Source organism: Haliotis rufescens, unplaced genomic scaffold, assembly GCF_023055435.1.
Source record: "Haliotis rufescens isolate VD_foot unplaced genomic scaffold, xgHalRufe1.0.p SCAF_19, whole genome shotgun sequence".
NCBI classification, from domain to species: Eukaryota; Metazoa; Mollusca; class Gastropoda; order Lepetellida; family Haliotidae; genus Haliotis; species Haliotis rufescens.
The window spans coordinates 11021688-11045766 of NW_025963879.1; the positions used below are offsets into that span (position 1 = coordinate 11021688).

At 43.6% G+C, this 24079-nt stretch overlaps 1 protein-coding gene across 2 annotated transcripts in view; it reads left to right on the plus strand.

Annotated features, from left to right (window-relative positions):
• LOC124138947 (short transient receptor potential channel 3-like) overlaps positions 1-24079 on the plus strand; it is a 224263-nt gene that overhangs the window by 126254 nt on the left and 73930 nt on the right. The window lies entirely within an intron of this gene.

A 24079-nucleotide genomic window follows, 5' to 3' on the forward strand; every position in this document is an offset into this window, starting at 1 on the left:
CTCCTCTGGCCAAGACTTCATGTACCTTTCATTGACGTTGTGATAAATTCCAGAAATACACATTTTGAGTTACCATGCAGACAGTGAGTAGATAGGACTCTAATAGCATCAGTCCTACAGAGATATCAATGTTTGTACAACGCGTTCATTCATAACGACACTGCTGTTTCAATTGTGCTTTAAGGACTTTTTCCGGTCACAAGCAGAACCATTGTCTGATATGACAGCAATCTGTTGTGCCACTGAAGGAGACAGTTGTCATAGCAATATTTCAAGATACTTGATCTCAAGTTGCAAAAGTAATCGTTGCAACTAAAGTGCTCAGGATGTCGTATGTGAGTATGTTTGTAGTGCTTGAAACTTCACAAAATCATTCGGGCCAAATCTGAAAATATGCTGTTGCATTCCCTTTTGAACAACGCTCGCGCTCTTCTCAGAAGATGGGAAACAGTCATGTGCATCACATCGTACCAAAAGGTAGCACTTTCCGACAATGGAGTACACAATGCTACAAATGTCCATAGTAACAAAACAACTAACACTCATAATGACAAGTGTGACTTCAGGTGTTTAACAACCGTTCTTCAAAATCTCTGGAAATGTCTTCGGTCGTCATTAATATCTAATCTCAAAGCATGGTAAATCTCTACATGTAAACTAATATTAGAAGCGGTATCCTTGGGTGAGTGAGTTTCAAAACCTCTTATTCTGAAATGCATTTAGTACACGGCAGATGCCATTGAAGCTATGAGTAAAATGCAAATAAGAGTTCATACTATGCATCTGTTTACATTGCCATGCTAAGTCCATTACTAAGTAAAATGTCTTTCCGTCAGTTCTCATTTTACATTTCTACGCACAAGATGATACCGAAACATTAATGACTATACATTTGAACACGCGTATTATCCTTCTGTCCGTACCTACACAGCACAAGGGGAATCGATGGCGCCAAACCCCGGGATTAATTAAATCCGTTCATTTTCTGTGTCGGCATCGTAGGGCAAAGGTCACACATTGGTGACAACAATAAATGCAATAGGGAAAAAACAACTTTGTCAGTATCAACGTAGGCTGGGAGTCCAAGACTAATGAACATAAGCACCAGCATCAGTTGGTATCTATGTTGAGTGTCATGTTTCTAAAGAATCGATTTCCCCTTTGCACGCTGAGTTAATCTACATGAATAACCAATATCCACCAAACGGCCAAATATCGAATGAGTTGAATTTTAACTATCATTGTCCAGGGAATGCTTCAGAGTACTTTGAAAAGGAATTTTGAGATGAACGTCCCTTGCCTGGAGGTTCATGTAGCACCTCGCGACTACATATATATGATATTACAATACCTCCCCGGGTGTAAATGTTACTAAACGCTGTTATTGATTAGAACTGGCATTTCAACCCCTAAACCACACAAATAGATTGCATTTCCTGCATTTATTGACTCAAATGATATGTTGGCTGTTAAAGGAAAATCTTCATGCTGCAAGGTCACGGGTGGGTCATATGTCCATAACAATACATGCCATCTGTTGTACATATCAGGTCCACACTAACCCAGTACACGGGGAGCCAGGCGACATCATACCCCAATGTCACGCATCTTGTGTCGTTGAGCACGTGGATGTAAAGAACCTGTTGTACATCATCTGTTATATACAGTGAAATCTGTTATTTCCGAGGGTCAAGAACAAGTACGTGTAGCTGAAGCCCAGCCGAGAGACACCTTTGGTCACCCATGCTGCTCTCCAGCCTAGGTTTACACGTTAGAGGTACATGAAAACTCCCAATGCTTAACATGGTATCCGTATGACGGTGTACCATATATATACACTGTACCTATATAATCTAAGAGGGCAATTACACAATGAAACATTTATTCTTACAGATAATTATATTGTTATTGTAAAACACGGTTCAAATTGAATCATACATGTGTAACATGAAACACCTTCTCGTACAGATTAATGTAGCAAACGGTTCAAATTGAACCATATAGGATGGAGTACTTATTCGTATCGGTACATATATGATATGTTCCTATTAAATCATATACAATGAAACACATTTTCGTATAGGTAAATGTGAAATGGTTCAGATCGAAACATGTGCAATGAAACATGTTTTCCATACAGGTACATTTATCAAACGAGTCAGATTGAAACATCTACAGCAAAGCACACTTTCGTATAGGTAAACAGAAAACGGGTCGAATTTGAATCATCTACAATGAAGTACATTTCATACAGGTAAACGTAAAACAGATCAGACTGAATGATGTGTTTGTATTGCAACAAAACAGCTTCACCAGCGTGCTGTGGGCAAATGCATGCCCCACATGTCACAAGAGACCGGGGCACTTGTTAATCTCTCCCCGGGTCCAGCGAGGCATGTCTTGATACTGACCCTTCCCTCCCAATTCCCCGGCGCCACCTCGTTATTGATAGCGCACGGGAATAAATCCAGGTCTCTTCGAAGTCGGTTTGTCATAATCGAATTCCAGTGTTGTGGACTAGAGTCGACCTCGGTAGGATATATAAAAGCCCTCTTTCTATTCTCGAACTGAGCCAGCTCGTTTCCTGAAGTATTGATGCCACGCTCCGCGTGTGACGCTACCAGTTGCATGTGTACTTCAGTGATATGATTATTCCGTTCTTCTGGTAAGCAATCAATACCCGTGTTTTAAATGTCTCGGGGATGAACATATATCTCTCAGTCAGTCCCAACAGCAGAATGAAACACGATGCGAAATGTGGGATGACAGTTCAATTTACATGTGTTGGAAAAAAATACGAACTCACTGTCAGAGTGCCCTTTTTGTACATGTATGCATGCATATGTCACATACACCGCTCAATACGAAACACTTGAGTATTCAGGCATATTGTTAGTACTCATATACATGTTTAACTCAAAACAACGTTAGCATATGCACGTTGATATAAGTAATGCACGTGTATTATTATTATTAATATTATTTATGTTGAGATGCGAATCTACCATATAAAGGTGGTGAAGTGAAATGGGGTTTCTCGTTGCATTCAGAATTATTGCTTCTACTGGTCCGGACTAATGCGCATTTTATAGCGCTAGCCCACTGACAAACCAAGCTTCAGTTTAACATGAATACCCCACTCAGACACAGTACAATGACCCCGAGCCGACCAGTCCTTGTTTCAGCCCCTTAATGCCGAGCCCAGGGCAAGGTAACAACAAGTACCATCTTTTAACGTTTTTTGGTATGACGCGGCCGGAGATCGAACCCGGACCTTCCCTTCTCCAGGCGGACGCTTTACCACTAGACCACGGAGGCGGTTCCTACCATATGAAGATTCTGTTTATACAGTATGCGATGAAGATGAATGAGTGAGTCCTTTTGGTTTTAGGCTGCTTTTTGAAGAAGTCTTTTCAGCATAATACGAAATGTACGTAAGAAGTGACGCAATGCCTTTGTGTAACTAAAACAACGACACCGAGACTGTAAATGTTAAACACAGCTAACCCACATACAGAAAACCACCAGAGGAACATAAAAGCGCATATGTACATGAATGGAAATATAACCATTGATCTATTTTGTTGTGAACTCTAGACATGAGTTAGACCAACACGCCATATACCCATCCACAGATATCGGCAATCATTCATCAGTAATTGGAAAAATGTCAAAGGTACTTTTTTCTACGAACCGCGCCTGTTTATAAAACTGCCTATATTTGTTTCGCTTCGCTTCGCAGTTAAAGAGTCTGACGCTGGGGCACAGCGTTAGTCGGAACTTATTTGGCGAAAATGCCAAAATGAGAAGTGAGTTATTTCAGAAGAGTGCATATAAACCAACGTGCATTGGCAACCACACGAATAGCTTTGGATTTTCTGCTTTACGAATTTAGATAAAAGAGATAAACTATTTTGACCAGAGTGGGTTTCGTAAGGTCATCTTACTGTCAGAGAGACGCCATTTTCCCACCTAACTGAAGCATAAATGTTAACAAGCTCAATATATCTATGACACAATGTTTACGTTATTGATATCTCTGTAGCACAGTGTTAACATTATCGAGATCTCTGTAGCACAATGTTAACAGTAGCGATATATCTGTGGCACAAGGTTAACAATATCGATATTTCCGAAGGACAAAGTTTACATTATCGATATCCCTGGAGCACATTGTTAACATCAATATTTCTGTTGCACAATGTTTACTTAACATTATCGATATCTCTGTAGGAGACAATGTTAACATTTGATCTTGTACAAATGGCTCGACAGAGGATTTCTCGACAACAACAGCCAAATCTAATTCACAGAATGAATTTTTAGATTTGCCATTTGATTCATTTGTAAAAGTTTATAATGCTGACTCAAGTTTATTGTTTTTATTTGAATCAATAATTATTTTGGGGGGTTGGTTGCTGAACGTATGTGAAGAATATTGACGGCAAAATCGCTATAACTCGATGAAAACAGATATACCTCTCATTAAATGGACTCGTTAGATCGCCAACCTCGTATCACCCGACACGCATATGATACATTTAGAAATTGCCCTTGATCTCCCGACTAAAGAAAACAAAACTCATCTGAAATATCACATATCTGCATTTATTTAATTCAATATATTCCATTTGTATCAAAGGCCTGTCTTGTAACACACTGTTAGTGTAATAAATCGCCCAAATTATCCCATTATCATCACACGATGCGGAATCTGTTTGAGTCGTATGTAACTTTGCCACGAATTTATCATTTAGAGATAACACCATTACTCAGATACGACGGCGAGAGTTGTGACATGTCGTTATCATGTTAATTGCAGATCAGTGGGTAAACATAAATACGCATAAATACGCAAACTTATTATTAATGCGGGTTATAGACAACAGCGTGACATGTTCTCGTCTTGCATGTTAACTAACATAGCTGTGCCTCTGCGACAAGTCCCCGATGTTGGCCATCATGTGAACTGGGGGGTGTAGCGCACTGGTAAACTATTTTAACGACATTCCACCAGAAGGTTACATAGTCCCTGGATCCGTGAAGATCCGGGTTAGAATATATCTTCATATGCATCAGCCCATGCTTGTAGTGAAAGGTGACTAACGGGATCGGGGGGTTAGGCTCGCTGACTTGGTTGGTGCATGTCATCGATCCCAATTGCGTGGATCGATGCTCGTGATATCAATCACTTGATTGTCTGGTCCAGACTCAATTATGTACAGACCAGCTGGAATATTGCTGAGTGCGGCGTTAAACAACAAACAAACAAAACATGATCTCTGTCTGTATATTCTCAGGGGAGTCATTCGTCGTGATGAAGGACCTCATGTATCACTGATTCAAGAGGGCGCCAGATAGTGCCCCTATACATGGGCTGGGGATGTCCATGCCAAGCCGAGTGATGACGAGAACGAGATTATATTGTTTTTGGTGGTGTGATTTACTTTGTGGATGCTGCATCCTTCTTAATTATGGAATATTGTTTGGTGGTAGTTGCCCCCCTTACAGAGTACATCAGGGCTAGCATGTACGAGTACCACTATTTAGATCTCTTCAACGCCTATGTCACCTCATGAAAACCAAGTATCCATTTTAAAGAAACGATGACACAGTTGAAGGTCACGCGAGATGCGTGGATGACATACACACGATGAGTGAAAGTGTACGTATTTGCACCCATGGCATGGCGAGCGAGATGCATGGATGACATACACACGATGAGTGAAAGTGTACGTATTTGCACCCATGGCATGGCGAGCGAGATACATGGATGACATACACACGATGAGTGAAAGTGTACGTATTTGCACCCATGGCATGGCGAGCGAGATGCATGGATGACATACACACGATGAGTGAAAGTGTACGTATTTGCACCCATGGCATGGCGAGCGAGATGCATGGATGACATACACACGATGAGTGAAAGTGTACGTATTTGCACCCATGGCATGGCGAGCGAGATGCATGGATGACATACACACGATGAGTGAAAGTGTACGTATTTGCACCCATGGCATGGCGAGCGAGCTGCGGTGCATATCAGCAATCACATAGATGGGTTCCCGATTATCGGGGTTCAAATGTAGTTTCAATATCATTCACACTTACTTTGTATGTATGTTATTTCACAGAAAACTGTTAACATGAATTACTGTAATAACACTGACTGTATTATGGTAAATACGGTAGACGTGATGTTGTGTCATGATTTGGATAACGCGCTCCACTTTGCTTCCTGGTTGCCCTTCAATCGTAAACTGGTCCCTCTCATTCCGCCGAGACTAGATGAATATAACGCCTCCCCAGTTCTACTGCCCATATTTAGTATTTATGATTGGCGATCTCAGAATTCAGCTTGCTCTCACCCGTCTGTGATTCATCTGATGCTGTATGCTTATTGGGTATATTAACTGATGTTTATCGCAGACGGTGACCAGAGGTCATACGACGTCCATCTCTCACCGAGACATGTAATTATACTTTCCTGCTCGGTCATTGTGGTCACTGGTGGTGAATATTTAACTTACTTGTACAGTTTCTGACGGTCCAGAGGAAAGATAGAATTGTAATCTTTTGCTGGGGTGGAGGTATTGCTTGCCAGGGGTCTAAGACGCTACAATTTACTTGCTACTCTCAACCGTGCCAGTTACCTCTGGTAGAGGGTTCGAATCCCAAATTATAACGATTATGATCCGTGCTCTGTCAACACAATTCCCTTGCTCGTGGCTTTCAACAAGGTGGTAAAAAACTAAGACCATTGCCACTTCCTTGGGTGTTCCTTGAGCGTTCCTTGGGCGTTCCTTGAACTCTGACCATATGTGATATGGCTGCAATGTTTCAAGCCATGTTAAACTTGATTCTCTCAATTATTCCGGTGTTCGTGCATGGGGTCGGCATATCATAGCAAATCTTGGAAGCTCTACCTTTTTTTCAGAAAATACACACAGACACAAGCAAGAGGTAGACGCAGTACCAATTATCGATGTCATCTGCAATGAAATAACCACATGTACTGTTGACCATGTGCCAAGTGAATGCTTACTATAGAAAGCAATAGACAATGAATTACGTTCAAATATGTTGAGTGATTAATCTCGTTAATCCAGACGTCAATGCATCACATCAATGAAAGATGTATATATCGTATAAGTACATTTGTACACCGATGAAATGTGCAAGACAGCACAATCTACCAGTTGCTGAAACTTCTCGGTATCAGGAATATCAGTCAGTCTGGGAAGTTTGTCTTCAACATTTAACCGTCGCTTAGAGACCTCGGATGTACATCTCTGAATACCGTTAATTCTTAGACCAGCCTACAATTCCAGGAACAGATACCTGTGTGGCAGTGATGGAGCAATAAGTGACCTCCGCGCGGAGACCCACGTTGATAGTAGACCCACGATGATGTAATACAGAGTGTATCAGATGCAGACCTTAGATGAGATAAGTAAACAGTTACTACTCCCACGTGGAAGAAATATAATGAGACTGTCTCGTGAAAAACAACTTGCGGAACATGTTCAGTGGTAAGGATTTACAATTGCATGTTAGAAAACGATAGTACCACGATGGTACCACACCGAGACACTGCTTTCGGGCATATATCAGATGATTGTGTTGCTTTACTTTGGTCTCCGGTCGCTTTGTGTCAGACGCTTTGGCATGTGTCCAATGATATGATTGTAAAGGTTTTATTCGAGCACAAATGAGGTTTTTGCCAAGACATGAAAAACAGTTATCCCACATGCACCATACACATGCGTATCCCATACCCGTGCTCGTGGGTTTCACGGAAGTGGTAAACATCTGAGACCTGCATCACTGCGGGCTTTCCTCCCACATTTAGCTGACCCGCAGTGATATAATTTGAAAACTGTTAAAAACGGCGTTAAACCTAAAAATACTCACCCACTCACCCTCATGCTTATCAATATGACTTTCGTGAAGGCTCTTGTACATTTATCAGGTATGTTCCTTTTGATGATCAAGTTGGACCTGTAGGCAATGCCAGGGATTCAGACAAGAAGATTATATCTGGCATTGAAAATGAACTATGCTTGTAACGTCTTTGTCAGCGAAATTCCAGCCATGGTGGGTGCGGCAATCCAGTGTAGTGTAACGTAATAAATTTCAATGTAAATTGCACAAATTGAAAAGCGTGTTATATCTTATTTCTGGTGGTTTAAAACAAAGACTTCAGAATTATCTACCCTTGTCTAGAGCTTTGAAAAATAGAATGGCAGTAGTGAAACAACGGCTTGGTTGTTGTCTGCGGTATAGGGCAGTTCACAAGAATATAGAAGACAGGCCCCACAATGCCGCAGTAACACAACCAAGACCCATGGATCATGATGACACACAACGAGCCTTGTCACAGAACCTGATCACCCATGCCCCATTCTGTCTACTCCTCCGTCAGGCATGAGATGATGGAGTACAGTTTGTCCAAAACCATAATCTTAACCACACAGTATCGCTTTTATCTGTAGCAGATCTAACGGGAAACTACCATGTTCTCCTTACAACTACGTATACTCCCACAACCTTTATCCCAAACAAAACGCTATACCCCACAGCACACGCCACACGCACCCCTAGTTTAGCATTAGGCAAGATTTATTGTTCAGTGGAACATCAGCTTTCTGAGGGTCTACCACGCGTGTGTTCACAGTGTAGGCATCACTGCGCTCTGCGCAACTGTATGTCAGTGTAGGCATCACGACACATTGCCAATCAGCCCTATCACACACGTGTAGCCATTCCTCATGCCCTCTGTCCTGATATGACTTGAAAATTGCTCCGTAAACCCTGCTAAGTTGTTGACGTCACTTCCTGTTGCTGTCTTTCTCTGCCGTCGGTTTATGCTGGGGATCATCTACACCTAGGTTTTGACCACCTTCACGTCAGATTATGACACGAGCTTCGTTCAAAAGAGAAGGCCTACATGTTTACCGATAACTGAATCCATGATTTGACAGACGAGTACTTCCTTGATGGAAACATGTTCAAGCTTTTAAAACCGTGTGCTATTAATCGTAAGGGAACAAATGTGAAACGAGACACGTAGGGGATCTTGATGTGTGTAATCTAATATTGACATACAACTGTGAAACCATTTCACGCACAAATTGAATTGACCAAATAATGACTTCCTTGTCTAATGTATGAACACCCAATATTAAGGATTGGATAACCGCCAGGTGGTTGGACGTTTCTGCTGGGTAGCATTCTTTAACAATAACATTGGAAATGTTGAACTAATAAGTGATTAAACTCAGGCCTACTAATGGAAACGAGCTACCAAAATATGGAGCACCGCACACTTTTAATAGAAATGGCCACACAAATTACAAACAAGACACAATCATGATAAAGTTTGCAACGTAATGATAACAACCTGTCATATTTTCATTGGAGACCGCAACAAACCGAATACTGTGATTTACTGTGCTTGGTTCCATTGTAAATGCGGCGGGGTTTTATCATTTCGATGCACATTTAATGGGGATTGTGTCTTGTTTGGAAATTGTGTGGCTGGTTCTATTGAAAGTGTGTACATATCCAATAGTTTGGTTGTTTTCATTGGTAGACCTGTAACTGTTTCACGTCTGAACGTTACGAAATGTTTCAGTGTTTAGCCAGCGTTTCTCAATGTCCATCCATCGCATCTATCTGTATTATCCCGAAGCATTTGTCTCCGATTTGACTTTTCACTAATCGACCTCACACAGGTGCATATTGCTGAAGCGGCGTAAAATAGCATTGGCGTGCTCACTGTTGATGCTTATGCTCGATAACTTAATTTTCCTTCAGTGGACGCTTACTGTGACCACTTCCTGACATGATCTCAGTGTGAGTGCAGACATTTAAACTGAAGACAGACAGACAGAAGAAAGACAACGGACAGACAGTGGATAGACAACGAACAGACAGACGACAGACAACGGACAAATTGGACAGACATCGAACAGACCGAAGACAGACAACGGACAAACGGCAGGAATACGTCTTGCAGACAGGAAGTTTTGACTACACTCGACATGCAATCAACGACCAGTTTGATCAGCCGCTTGAAGACCGGCTGAGGTAATGACGTTTACCAACTATCGGTGTATAGCAGGCTTCGTGATATACATTACAAACTAATTCAGCGCAGACAGAACACGGACGTGTCAGTTCTATGGCTGTTGCAATACGTTCCAAACCAGACACCAAATAAGTTAACTCGGTCTCTGCGTAATTGTGACGACTATACACACGTTCCTTCTGACTATACAGACTTTCCTTCTGACTATACACACGTTCCTTCTGACTATACAGACTTTCCTTCTGACTATACAGACTTTCCTTCTGACTATACACACTTTCCTTCTGACTATAAACACTTTCCTTCTGACTATACAGACTTTACTTCTGACTATACACACTTTACTTCTGACTATACACACTTTGCTTCTGACTATACACACTTTCCTTCTGACGTTTATATGTTTGAGTCAAGATACAGTTCAGTCAACTTCAGTGGATGCATGATCGTATTGTTTTACACAGGTATCTAAATTGTTGATGCCAGGGACGTGGTAAAACAATTCCCAATTGGACATTTTGTACCCAACTCTTCAGACCGACAGCGGGTATCCGAGTAAGGTCGGGTACCCGGGTAGTAAATTTAGACTCGTCCCAGCCCAACGCAAAACACATTGAATATAGTACCGCTTCACACGTGGGATTGTACAGTAGCCGGCAGATCGACTGCCGTTGTCAGCGAGACCTACGTACGTCACTATTCCAAATATTCGATACTGACCCCCGCATCAGACGCGTTGGCCCGGATACCGTCATATACCGTTCCGATAAATCTGCTGCTGTGTGTACTCTTACCGAATAGCTGCGTCTAAATAAATTAAGGGCCACGCCGTTGATCGCGCCTCCAACCATGATGGAATGTTGCTTTCAACCATTGGTTTGTCCGGTCAAGAAGAGACTATTAACATGACGCCGTGATATAGCTTGATTATTGAGATACCTGCGAGTAAAATGACATTTAGTCATATTCACGACAATGACCAACCAGTCATCATCATCATCATCATCATCATCATCATCATCATCATCATCAAAATCATCTGCCTTTAGTAGTAAGACATGAATAAACCGGTTCACGGCCGCAGAGTGGGCATGGCTTATTGGTTGTCTATATATACGGCGCCCCAGTTTGCCGTGCAGAGTTGCGTCCCTTATGCGTGCCAGGATCCTATTATCATGGGTTCGAATCCTAGATTAGTCCATGATATAATATCTTGATTAGTCAGCTCCAAATGACACTAGTAACAAAGATCTGCATCACTTAGGGTTTTCCTCCCACACTCACACGCCGAGATATAACTGTTCAAAGTGGCGACAAACCCTACTCCCAGCCAAGTGATGTGAATTTTCAAGCATCATCCACTTCGATCAGCCATTACGGCTACTGATCCCCAGTTAGAATGTCATCACGTACAAGGACTGAATACTGAGGACCTGGTCTGCTGTATAACCGAGGGAGGTATTTATTACAGCAGAAACTCTCGCAGTAGCGATAACGGGTCTTTACAGCCCCAATTATACCCTAAAGGTCGTACCAACACGCACGGAAACGCCAACAGACAGTGTAATGCTACCTCTGGTAGATCTGTTGCAAGTTCCTCTCTTATTGACAAACACAGAGCGTTTGGAAACGACCAGTGCATGTAAGCGTGGGTCGTTGTTGAAAGTGTGTTCCAAATCTATAGCATTTCGGAAAGTAACTGTCGACAGCATAATTCGGTAAGTTTACTACCATCTACTTTCAGAGAGTAGACGGTCATGATGTGACTATTAATAAGAACGGGGGTCGTAATGGATAATATTTTCCGAAAATAAATACTGCGTGGCCCCGTGTTGAAACCCATCCCGCGCTGTTACGTTAAACACATAGGTACTGACATTGTTCACAGTCGCAGTGGAATATAATGAGGCGAGTTTGACAACCATATACTTTAATGAGAGAATTTCAGTGATTCTTTGACGCATTGGTTCGTTATTTCCAACCTCAAGAGACAGAGATGGAAGGTAATTGTATTCAACAGCGGTAGTGTTTTACCACGGTATTATAAGCTGATGCGTCAAATGTACACTGCTCCAGGTATCAATATTTGTGCGGTCAACTTCTCTCTGTTTGCACATGTGTCACACTTCCGTGCTACAGTCAAGGAATTCGGTAGTGTAAGGCAATTTCAAAGTTTTTTTCTCTATTTCGTCAAGGAATCTCTGGTCGTGGGATCGAATCCCATATTCGTCCCAATAGTTGGTTTGGAAGTGCCGGATCATTGCTCGTGGATTTCCCTTCAGAGAGCGCATGCGCGGTCCAGTAGACTGAGTAGACACAGTTTGCTTGCAGGGTTGTGTCCTTTTGGTGTGCCAGAATTTCAGATTCGCATGATTCGATTGAAAATGATTCAAGTCTTTCTTAGAAATATACCAGCAATACCACGGCGGGCTACATCAGAAATGGGCTTCAGACATTTTACCAATTTGGAAAATTGAACCCGGGCCTTCAGCGTGTTGAGCGAACGCTTTAGCCATTATCGCCTAATTATAACTCTGTAAGCCACATCGACGCTCCGCTCCTGTAACCCAACGACTGCTCCTACTGAAGCCACACCCACACTCCGCTCCTGTAACCTAACGACTGCTCCTACTGAAGCCACACCCACACTCCGCTCCTGTAACCTAACGACTGCTCCTACTGAAGCCACACTCACACTCCGCTCCTGTAACCTAACGACTGCTCCTACTGAAGCCACACCCACACTCCGCTCCTGTAACCTAACGACTGCTCCTACTGCAGCCACACCCACACTCCGCTCCTGTAACCTAACGACTGCTCCTACTGAAGCCACACTCACACTCCCGCTCCTGTAACCTAACGACTGCTCCTACTGAAGCCACACTCACACTCCGCTCCTGTAACCTAACGACTGCTCCTACTGAAGCCACACCCACACTCCTGCTCCTGTAACCTAACGACTGCTCCTACTGAAGCCACACCCACACTCCGCTCCTGTAACCTAACGACTGCTCCTACTGAAGCCACACTCACACTCCGCTCCTGTAACCTAACGACTGCTCCTACTGAAGCCACACCCACACTCCTGCTCCTGTAACCTAACGACTGCTCCTACTGAAGCCACACTCACACTCCTGCTCCTGTAACCTAACGACTGCTCCTACTGAAGCCACACCCACACTCCTGCTCCTGTAACCTAACGACTGCTCCTACTGAAGCCACACCCACACTCCTGCTCCTGTAACCTAACGACTGCTCCTACTGAAGCCACACTCACACTCCGCTCCTGTAACCTAACGACTGCTCCTACTGAAGCCACACCCACACTCCTGCTCCTGTAACCTAACGACTGCTCCTACTGAAGCCACACTCACACTCCGCTCCTGTAACCTAACGACTGCTCCTACTGAAGCCACACCCACACTCCGCTCCTGTAACCTAACGACTGCTCCTACTGAAGCCACACTCACACTCCGCTCCTGTAACCTAACGACTGCTCCTACTGAAGCCACACCCACACTCCTGCTCCTGTAACCTAACGACTGCTCCTACTGAAGCCACACTCACACTCCGCTCCTGTAACCTAACGACTGCTCCTACTGAAGCCACACCCACACTCCTGCTCCTGTAACCTAACGACTGCTCCTACTGAAGCCACACCCACACTCCTGCTCCTGTAACCTAACGACTGCTCCTACTGAAGCCACACTCACACTCCGCTCCTGTAACCTAACGACTGCTCCTACTGAAGCCACACCCACACTCCTGCTCCTGTAACCTAACGACTGCTCCTACTGAAGCCACACTCACACTCCGCTCCTGTAACCTAACGACTGCTCCTACTGAAGCCACACCCACACTCCTGCTCCTGTAACCTAACGACTGCTCCTACTGAAGCCACACCCACACTCCTGCTCCTGTAACCTAACGACTGCTCCTACTGAAGCCACACTCACACTCCGCTCCTGTAACCTAACGACTGCTCCTACTGCAGCCACACTCACACCCAGCTCCTGTAACCTAACGACTGCTCCTACTGAAGCCACACTCACACTCCGCTCCTGTAACCTAACGACTGCTCCTACTGCAGCCACACTCACACTCCGCTCCTGTAACCTAACGACTGCTCCTACTGAAGCCACACTCACACTCCGCTCCTGTAACCTAACGACTGCTCCTACTGAAGCCACACTCACACTCCCGCTCCTGTAACCTAACGACTGCTCCTACTGAAGCCACACTCACACTCCGCTCCTGTAACCTAACGACTGCTCCTACTGAAGCCACACTCACACCCAGCTCCTGTAACCTAACGACTGCTCCTACTGAAGCCACACTCACACTCCGCTCCTGTAACCTAACGACTGCTCCTACTGAAGCCACACTCACACTCCCGCTCCTGTAACCTAACGACTGCTCCTACTGAAGCCACACTCACACTCCGCTCCTGTAACCTATGACTGCTCCTACTGAAGCCACACTCACACTCCGCTCCTGTAACCTAACGACTGCTCCTACTGAAGCCACACCCACACTCCGCTCCTGTAACCTATGACTGCTCCTACTGCAGCCACACCCACACTCCCGCTCCTGTAACCTAACGACTGCTCCTACTGAAGCCACACTCACACTCCTGCTCCTGTAACCTAACGACTGCTCCTACTGAAGCCACACTCACACTCCGCTCCTGTAACCTAACGACTGCTCCTACTGAAGCCACACTCACACTCCTGCTCCTGTAACCTAACGACTGCTCCTACTGAAGCCACACTCACACTCCCGCTCCTGTAACCTAACGACTGCTCCGACTTGTAGGAAGTTGTCGTCATTCTTTGTATTCAGGGACTAACAGGAAGTCTCGAGGCTGTGAGTCTGTCTAATATTGTTCAAATATGGCTGTCTTTCACAAGTGTTGTCTCAGTGATAAGAAGACGTCATTCGTGTCTCGGAGTTAAAGCTTTATCTGGTTTATAATCAGCAAAGGTCAAATCTTCTTTTCTATAGAACAAGACATTGATTTCGCTCGAGACGTATAATCTCACTGTTATTCTTGTCTGAAAAGGCATCCTTACCTACATCCACTCAGACCACATGCTTCCCGGGAGAATAATGGACGCATATATGGTCATGTGTCGCCATATCGAGATGTAAGGGTACAACCCTTGTATAATCTGCGTCCAGGAACTGGTCGCCTCATCCGTGCAACTGGCACGTATAGCCCAATAGTCTTAGCCATTCCTCTGTGCAGAGTTGCGTCACATGGTCCAAGGGGACCATCCTGATCGTGCGTCTTGGTTTGTCATCACCATTGTTGGTGTCACCAAAGTGTAAACGTGTAAGACCTGCATCACTTCGGCTTCCCCCCCGGCTGAGATGGCACGCCTAGGTGTAATTGAAGAACTGTTCAACAACAAACCGAACTCACTGTTACTACATCTATTCAGTTATCGCAGTAACTGTAGATGGATATTACGAAATGTGCTTCTAGTTGCGACCCCCGACCTTGCACGCCCTGGTCAGTAAGCTAACAAACAGTTCAGTAAATTTCGAAATGACCTGTGAATAGGGTCTATCAAACAGTAACACGATCGTACAGCGATTCAACAGGTATTTTAAAAATGTATGACGAATATTTCAAGCTAATCCGTTCAACACATTATAAAAATGAATCTTAAAAAACATAGACCGTGTAAACAATGTTTAGAATGTACACACGCCCAGGACAGTTTTACGTCTAAACATGATTAAGAATGTGTTTAAATCCTAAACTGAATACTAATTTGGTGTGTTCTATCTGAACACGTTTAGGGTCTAAACACATGAAATGAGCTATAGTCTCACGGCCTTTACACCATATAAACACATCATCCGCATAATCTAATCATGTTAAGAATATCATTGGCCATTAAGTCAAATATGGATAAAATGTATAATATATTTTGAAATGAGACGTGTAAATCAGATTCACAGGCACTTGAGTCATTCTCAAGAGACAGGAGACAAGGAACGTGTTTAGGTTTGTCTTTAGGATCTAACCATTTTGTACAGTTAATTATCTATTAAATTCAACAAATTATCTTAATATTAAATTGATAAGTAGCTTGAATATAATGTTTTTGATTAGCTTCCGTAAAATCATGTTGACTGAATTGATACGACAGATCGGCTTTATATAAACATGGCTTCACGTGACAGACATTGTTCCCTCTCTATTCCCGAGTGTTATTCATCAATCTGAACGTCCCGGACCTTGTCTTGACCGTGTCAGTGTCGGGAGTGTAGATCGAAAGTATGTAAACGGGGCTTCATGTGCCAGACATTTGCTCCTCTCTATTCCCGAGTGTTGTTCCTCCATCTGAAGGTGCCGGAGAAAAATGTTGTCGGTGTCGGGAGTGTAGATCAAAAGTATGTAAACGGGGCTTCACGTACCAGACATTCGCCCCTCTCTATTCCTGAGTGTTGTTCTTCCATCTGAAGGTGCCAGAGCTAATGTTGACCGTGTCGGTGTCAGGAGTTTAGTCACCGTGTTCGGTACAAATGAATGCCTGAGCATGTCAATTTCTACCGGCGATAGAGGGCGTCTTTCATTACGTGGTATTGATCTGGGTGCACCGGGAGATGCTCGACATCACCGCGTTCAGTTCTCTATGGATAGCGCTGTTCGTTCTTAGCATCGCAAACATTAAAATAGTTTTTTCTTACTGAAAAAGTAAACTGAAATGATGATACGTTGGCAGCAAATGCGAGCCTATAACAACATACTTCAGCTCTATGGAGAATGTTTGGAACTATCTAACTGATTAAAACACAAATGAAGACACGTGCATGTTGTTTTGCGACGCATTATTCAAAAGTCATGGAACATCAAGGCTGGCTGTGAACAATTAAGTCGGGACTAGAGAAACTAGTTGATAGCATAAGTAAACATTCCACAATCGGGGTACACGGAACAGCCAGGACAACCATATTAAGCACTCGATCCCCACTTTGGTAGGTTCTTTTGACAAACATGAACGGAAAGTGCCCACTCTACGGCGACATATTGTGGAGGCAATTATTTGAGGTGACGAAACTGTGTTGAGGACGAGGAGTGTTTGTCTGTCTGTTTGCGTAGGGGTTTCGTCACTGGTAGCCATATCCAAGCATTCTGACGGCCAGGGAATCAGAAATGGACTTTCCTCCCATGTGGAGAGTCGATCCTAGGCTTTCAGTGTGACAAGCGAATTTTGTCACCACTGGGCTACCGAGCCGCCTGTTTGTTGATGAGGATAGATTGTTTCTCTTTGTCTTTATATCAATAAGTGAGTGAGTGAGTATGGTTTTACGCCGCTTTTAGCAATATTCTAGCGATATCACAGCGGGGAACACCAGAAATGGGCTTCACACATTGTATCCATGTCGGGAATCGAACCCGGGTCTTCGACGTGACGAGCGAACGCTTTAACCACTAGGCTACCCGACCGCCCCTTTTATATCAATTATATACTTACTGACAATATCTTTGACTGACGTTAAGATTAACCTATTCTGGACTATCAGTCTTTCATGCATTAATGTGAGTTGATTCATCGCAGAAGGTCTGGCACTATCAAACATATTTCTCTTGGGAAAGCTGATCTACAGTTCAACGTTCATGTGAGTGGGTGAGTGAGTGAGTATGGTGTTACTTCTTATGTCAATATTCCACGTGGGACCTGATACCTTGTATCAATGTTGTGAATCGAATTGGGGTCACCGGCGTGACGAGTGGCTGCTATAACTTCAAGGCTACCCCTCCGCGCCTCCTTGTCCTTACATGATGCTGCTTTTCATCAACCGGACATCGATTAGAGATTTGAACAACAAGATACATATATGACCTGTTAAATCATCTTTTGGTCTATTTATTAAAATTTATCATCGTTATGCCGAGGGGGTGGAGGTGGGAGTGTGTGTGTCTGTTTATCGCGCAATAAAACGCAATGCAGGGAGAATACACCTCACGGGGCGCAGCGTGTTTTTACGATAAACAACGACCACGCGTCGTTTATTTCTTGTATGAGATACCAACATTATGTACAACCTCTTTTAGGATGTCAATAAAATGAACAACGTTTAAAAAATATTTACCCGTATTAAAATAATGATGATTCCCTGAATACAATCCGACCTCGGCAATGTCGGACAAGTCCAATTTATGAACAGGTGTAAGTTCACACGGCGATTACCTGTACTTTTTCTCCCAATACTGATTGTCAGATCTCGCTCACTTGGATGTAATCGTTCGGCCATTGCCTTTATCTGCATTGCCCAGCTACATCATCAACGACGTCATCAAGTACGAATCTCCAGAACGTCATGATAGAACAATTTGTCATCGTGCAATAAACCACGCCTCATAGTTCATTGTTCTTTGCTATTTATCGCGTAGCTATCTTATATATAGCTATAACGCTGTAGTGTTATTACAAGTCGAAATCGAAATCAAATCTTTTAGAAGCAGTCTTACGTGTTACAGTGAGTGGGAGGATGGCGACAACCGGCAAGGCATCTGACACGTTAAACTTTACCGTGAACTGACAATAATTGAGCCTTTGTACATGATGATTGCATGAAGAACACCTTGTGTCCAAGTTGGTCCACACCAATACGTCACTGCACAAAGGGTAGCTGACGGGGACTCAATAGGCGCTGTCATCATGTTGGTTCTGAATGTCAATAATATTGGACTTCCAGAGAGGGGATTTTTCTATTCCGGCAAAGAACCAGATGTTAGACATGTAAACCGGACTGTTTGATCTACGTGGGATTAAATATCTACCTTCTGATGTATCATAATTATCTGCGCTGAGCACACTGCGCGAGTCCATCCCATCTTCCAGATGTTGGTTGACATTCTGTATTTGTGCAGGACATGCCAATGAACGTGTTTCGGAAACGTTCGTACAATCACGGTGTTGTTGCCTGACTGTCGCAATCCCGCATCTGGCATGCTTTATTGATTGTCTGAGTCCTCTCTGGCTGCGATAGTTTGTGGTTATCAGCAGACATGTAGTCTAATGCTTTTAATAACCAAGTTCATCGTGTTCTTGGAACAAACTTTTTTAACGAACGGATCTGTTGGAACCAATGGTTACCTGTTGATATTTAGGGGAATTGATTTGTAGGTTACTTGTCCTTTTTGGTTTGGATTTTTCGTCGAATTTACTGACTTTAATTCTTCGTGGGTCACAAAAATGTTTTTTTCACATTTTGTATCTATTTAGAGAATCAATAATAATATAGATTATCATAATATATTTTCTATTGGAATCGAGGTTACCTACCCGGAGGTTAAACGAATGGTTAATTTTTTTTCCGTTTGGCAATATAAAAGCGTTTTGTTCGATCGTGTAGCGTCATACTAAAATACGGTAGAAGATGGTACTTGTTGTTACCCTGCCTGGCGCTCGACGTAGAGGGGATAAACCAAGGGCTTGTCAACTCTGAGTCAGTATAATGTGTCTGAGTAGTTAAACAACCGTTAATGGCACCAACACATATAGACTGTTACTGCCACTATCAAACACAATCTGTTACTGCCACCATCACACATAGACTGTTACTGCTACCATCAGGCATAAACTGTGACTGCCACAATCACACACATACTGTTACCACCACCATCATACATCGATCCACAATAACCACCATCATACATAGGCTGTTACTGCCACCATCACACATAGACTGTTACTGCCACCATCACACACAGACTGTCACTGCCACCATCACACATAGACTGTTACTGCCACCATCACACATAGACTGTTACTGCCACCATCACACATAGACTGTTACTGCCACCATTAAACACAGACTGTCACTGCCACCATCACACATAGACTGTTACTGCCACCATCACACATAGACTGTTACTGCCACCATCACACATAGACTGTTACTGCCACCATCACACATAGACTGTTACTGCCACCATCACACATAGACTGTTACTGCCACCATCACACATAGACTGTTACTGCCACCATCACACATAGACTGTTACCGCAACCATCACACATAGACTGTTACTGCCACCATCACACATAGACTGTTACTGCCACCATCACACATAGACTGTTACTGCCACCATCACACATAGACTGTAACTGCCACCATAAAACATAGGCTGTAACTGCCACCATCATACCTAGACTGTTACTGCCACCATCACACATAGACTGTTACTGCCACCATCACACATAGACTGTTACTGCCACCATCACACATAGACTGTTACTGCCACCATCACACATAGACTGTAACTGCCACCATCATACATAGACTGTTACTGCCACCATCATACACAGACTGTTACTGCAACCATCACACATAGACTGTTACTGCCACCATCACACATAGACTGTTACTGCCACCATCACACATAGACTGTTACTGCCACCATCACACATAGACTGTTACTGCCACCATCACACATAGACTGTTACTGCAACCATCACACATAGACTGTTACTGCCACCATCATACATAGGCCGTTACTGCCACCATCACACATAGACTGTTACTGCCACCATCACACATAGACTATTACTGCCACCATCATACATAGACTGTTACTGCCACCATCATACACAGACTGTTACTGCCACCATCACACATAGACTGTTACTGCCACCATCACACATAGACTGTTACTGCCACCAACACACATAGACTGTTACTGCCACCATCACACATAGACTGTTACTGCCACCATCACACATAGACTGTTACTGCCACCATCACACATAGACTGTAACTGCCAACATAAAACATAGGCTGTAACTGCCACCATCATACATAGACTGTTACTGCCACCATCACACATAGACTGTAACTGCCACCATAAAACATAGGCTGTAACTGCCACGATCACACATAGACTGTTACTGCCACCATCACACATAGACTGTTACTACCACCATGACACACATAGGCTGTAACTGCCAACATCACACATAGACTGTTACTGCCACCATGACACACATAGGCTGTAACTGCCACCATCACACATAGGCTGTAACTGCCACCGTCACACATAGACTGTTACTGCCATCATGACACACATAGGCTGTAACTGCCACCATGACACACATAGGCTGTAACTGCCACCATCACACATAGACTGTTACTGCCACCATGACACACATAGGCTGTAACTGCCACCATGACACACATAGGCTGTAACTGCCACCATCACACATAGACTGTTACTGCCACCATGACACACATAGGCTGTAACTGCCACCATGACACACATAGGCTGTAACTGCCACCATCACACATAGACTGTTACTGCCACGATCACACACAGAGCCACAACAACCGTTACCGATACATATATATATGAATAACACAACGTACCGCAGTTCCACATTTCAACCACCGCACATAGACCCTCACCAGCCGCAACCACTAACTGTTATATATCTACATTTAAGTACGTTTATGCTTCCGTACAATCAGCGTCGCTGGAAGGATACTTCAGGCTTGATGTTATCTACCTTTGAACTTAATACCCGCTACATCTCCTCAACCCACACTTTCACGACCACCATCATCGCCCAGCCACTTCATGCGGCAATGTTACCAGCACTTGAGAATGTAGTGCCAAACGGGCGGCGTGAAGTAACAGTTGAAGGCATTGAGACGTCTTCAGAGACAATAGGGACATTGACACGCCCGTTTATCCCAACAACAACTCTTGTCCACAATCAGCATCTCCATCATATATGGCGGATGGCCAGCCGTCTGTGTGACGTCACGTGATCCTCGCGCGCTGCCAGGTCCTATACTTGAGCTGCTCATCGTGCTGGAAGTACCGACGTACACTCTGTCATAATGTTCTTACGAACAAGAAACGGACAGGTAGATAAATGCTACATAAACTACACACATAAACTGGCTCTTCTTTGAAGTGTAGAGAACTTGACCTTTTTCTGTAAGAAAATTTGATTGGGAGATTTTTAAGGTTGTTGTTAACATCTGACAAATGGTGTTGGTGTGTTGGGGTTAAATGATACATTCTAGTTCTCCTTATTCTTATGGAATATTATGAAACAATAATTTATCTGAACCCACCAATTTCAAGTCATTAACGACACAAGAGGTGAGATGAGGCGCCGTGTTCAAGATTGCTGCGCTTATATAGCGATGTGTATGCACGTGTGTGCGTGTGACAACTAGTCCGGACTAATGCCGGTTTTGTAGTGCTAGCCCACTGAGATACCATACCGCAGTTTAACATGAATGTCTCACTCAGACACAGTATACTGACTCCGAGCCGACCAGTCATTGTTTTAGCCCCTTAATACCAAGCTCCAGGCAGGGTAACAACAAGTACCATCTTTTAACGTCACGGGCACACGCTCTACCACGAGACCACGGATGCGGTCTCACAGAAGACGAATGCAATTATATATGAATGGTGGTTTTATATTTCAAAATCATAAAGTAGCATGTATTTAGAATTAAAACGAAAAGCATGATATTATCGATATCGAGTATGAGGCTTTTGTTTATGTCGAATTATCAGGGCAATCATTGTTTGATGCATCAAAATAGGTCTCAGACACCTAACATTAGACTTAGATCAGACCTGCACTAACTTCGAGATATTAGGGTTCGGCTTGGACTGCCAAAACTGCCGAATGGGTTGAAAGTGAGTGAATATAGTTTGACGCCTCTTTTAGCAATATTCCAGCAATATCAAATGTGGACACCAGAAATGGGTCACACATTGTACTCATGTGGGAAATCGCACTCGGGGCTTCGGCGTTACGAGCGAACGCTTTAACCACTAGGCTACCCCACCACCCCAAAATGCATGAGCAATGAAAGAGTTGTATTGCTTTTAGTGTAGTTCAACAACATGTCTGTCATACATGCACATACATCAGCCCAGAAACTCAGTGAACTCAATGGGTGGTCAATAGACAACTAGTTATCTGTGAGAAAATTGTATTCAGAAATGAAGTCCCCGGTGTCTCTCATGACGTAAAGCAGAGGAAGACCTACTCAGAATTCATGCACACAGGTCATTAGAACAAAGCACGTTGTCTAGATACGGGGCCAAGAGACTGAACCACTCACAGGGCGTTACCGGCTAACCTCCAGTAACAATGCTGTTCAAGGTGAGTGCGCATAATGGCAACAGCTTGTCGTCCTCGGTGGGTCTCCTGGGTGAGTTGGTCAAGGTTTTACGGCGATCCAAACTAATGGTATCGGGGTTTTAGTGACCAGAAACACCATACGCTGCTCCCTGTGAATGTTGCGAACACTAATTACCCTGCAGATCGCGATCTGCCCTCACACTTTTCACCACCCGGAGACAAGGCAGTAAAAGGCTGAGACATCAGTTCGCTTCACAGATTAGTTGGGGCAGAACCTGTGGTGTTTTGGATGGAGAAATTATTAGCACGTCCCGGCTTTCATACATTCTTGAATTTAATGCATAATTTTCGTCGGTTGGTGGTAACCGTGGAATCTGTTTCATGGAGGTTTACATCGTTTTGGACAAGGTTGTCAATTGGTATTTCCAGCTTAAAAGATATGCCTTGTTATAGCACAGCAGGACTTGGACTCCGTGCTGTTCGAATACCCTTCACATCCGTTTTATTTGATGGGAGGGAAATGTGTTTCCTGTGCCAACAATGGCGGCTATACTGATAAATACAAGCTCCCCTGTCCGGTGTGGTTCATTTTTCTGTCTATATATCGAGAGCTGAGGATCAGACGACAGACTTGGTGGTGTCTAGCGGCGTCATAACATCACCGGACATTGTCTTGGACATTTATTCTTTTATATTAATTATAGATGTGTGTAAAGGGGACATGCGTGGTTGTTATGTTCATGAGATGTACAATATGATGGATATGTGCATTAGCACGTTCCAAGATGTAAATTCCAGAAACAGATATCACACACCGTGTTTTGACATTAGAGTGTGGAGTTTTCAAACG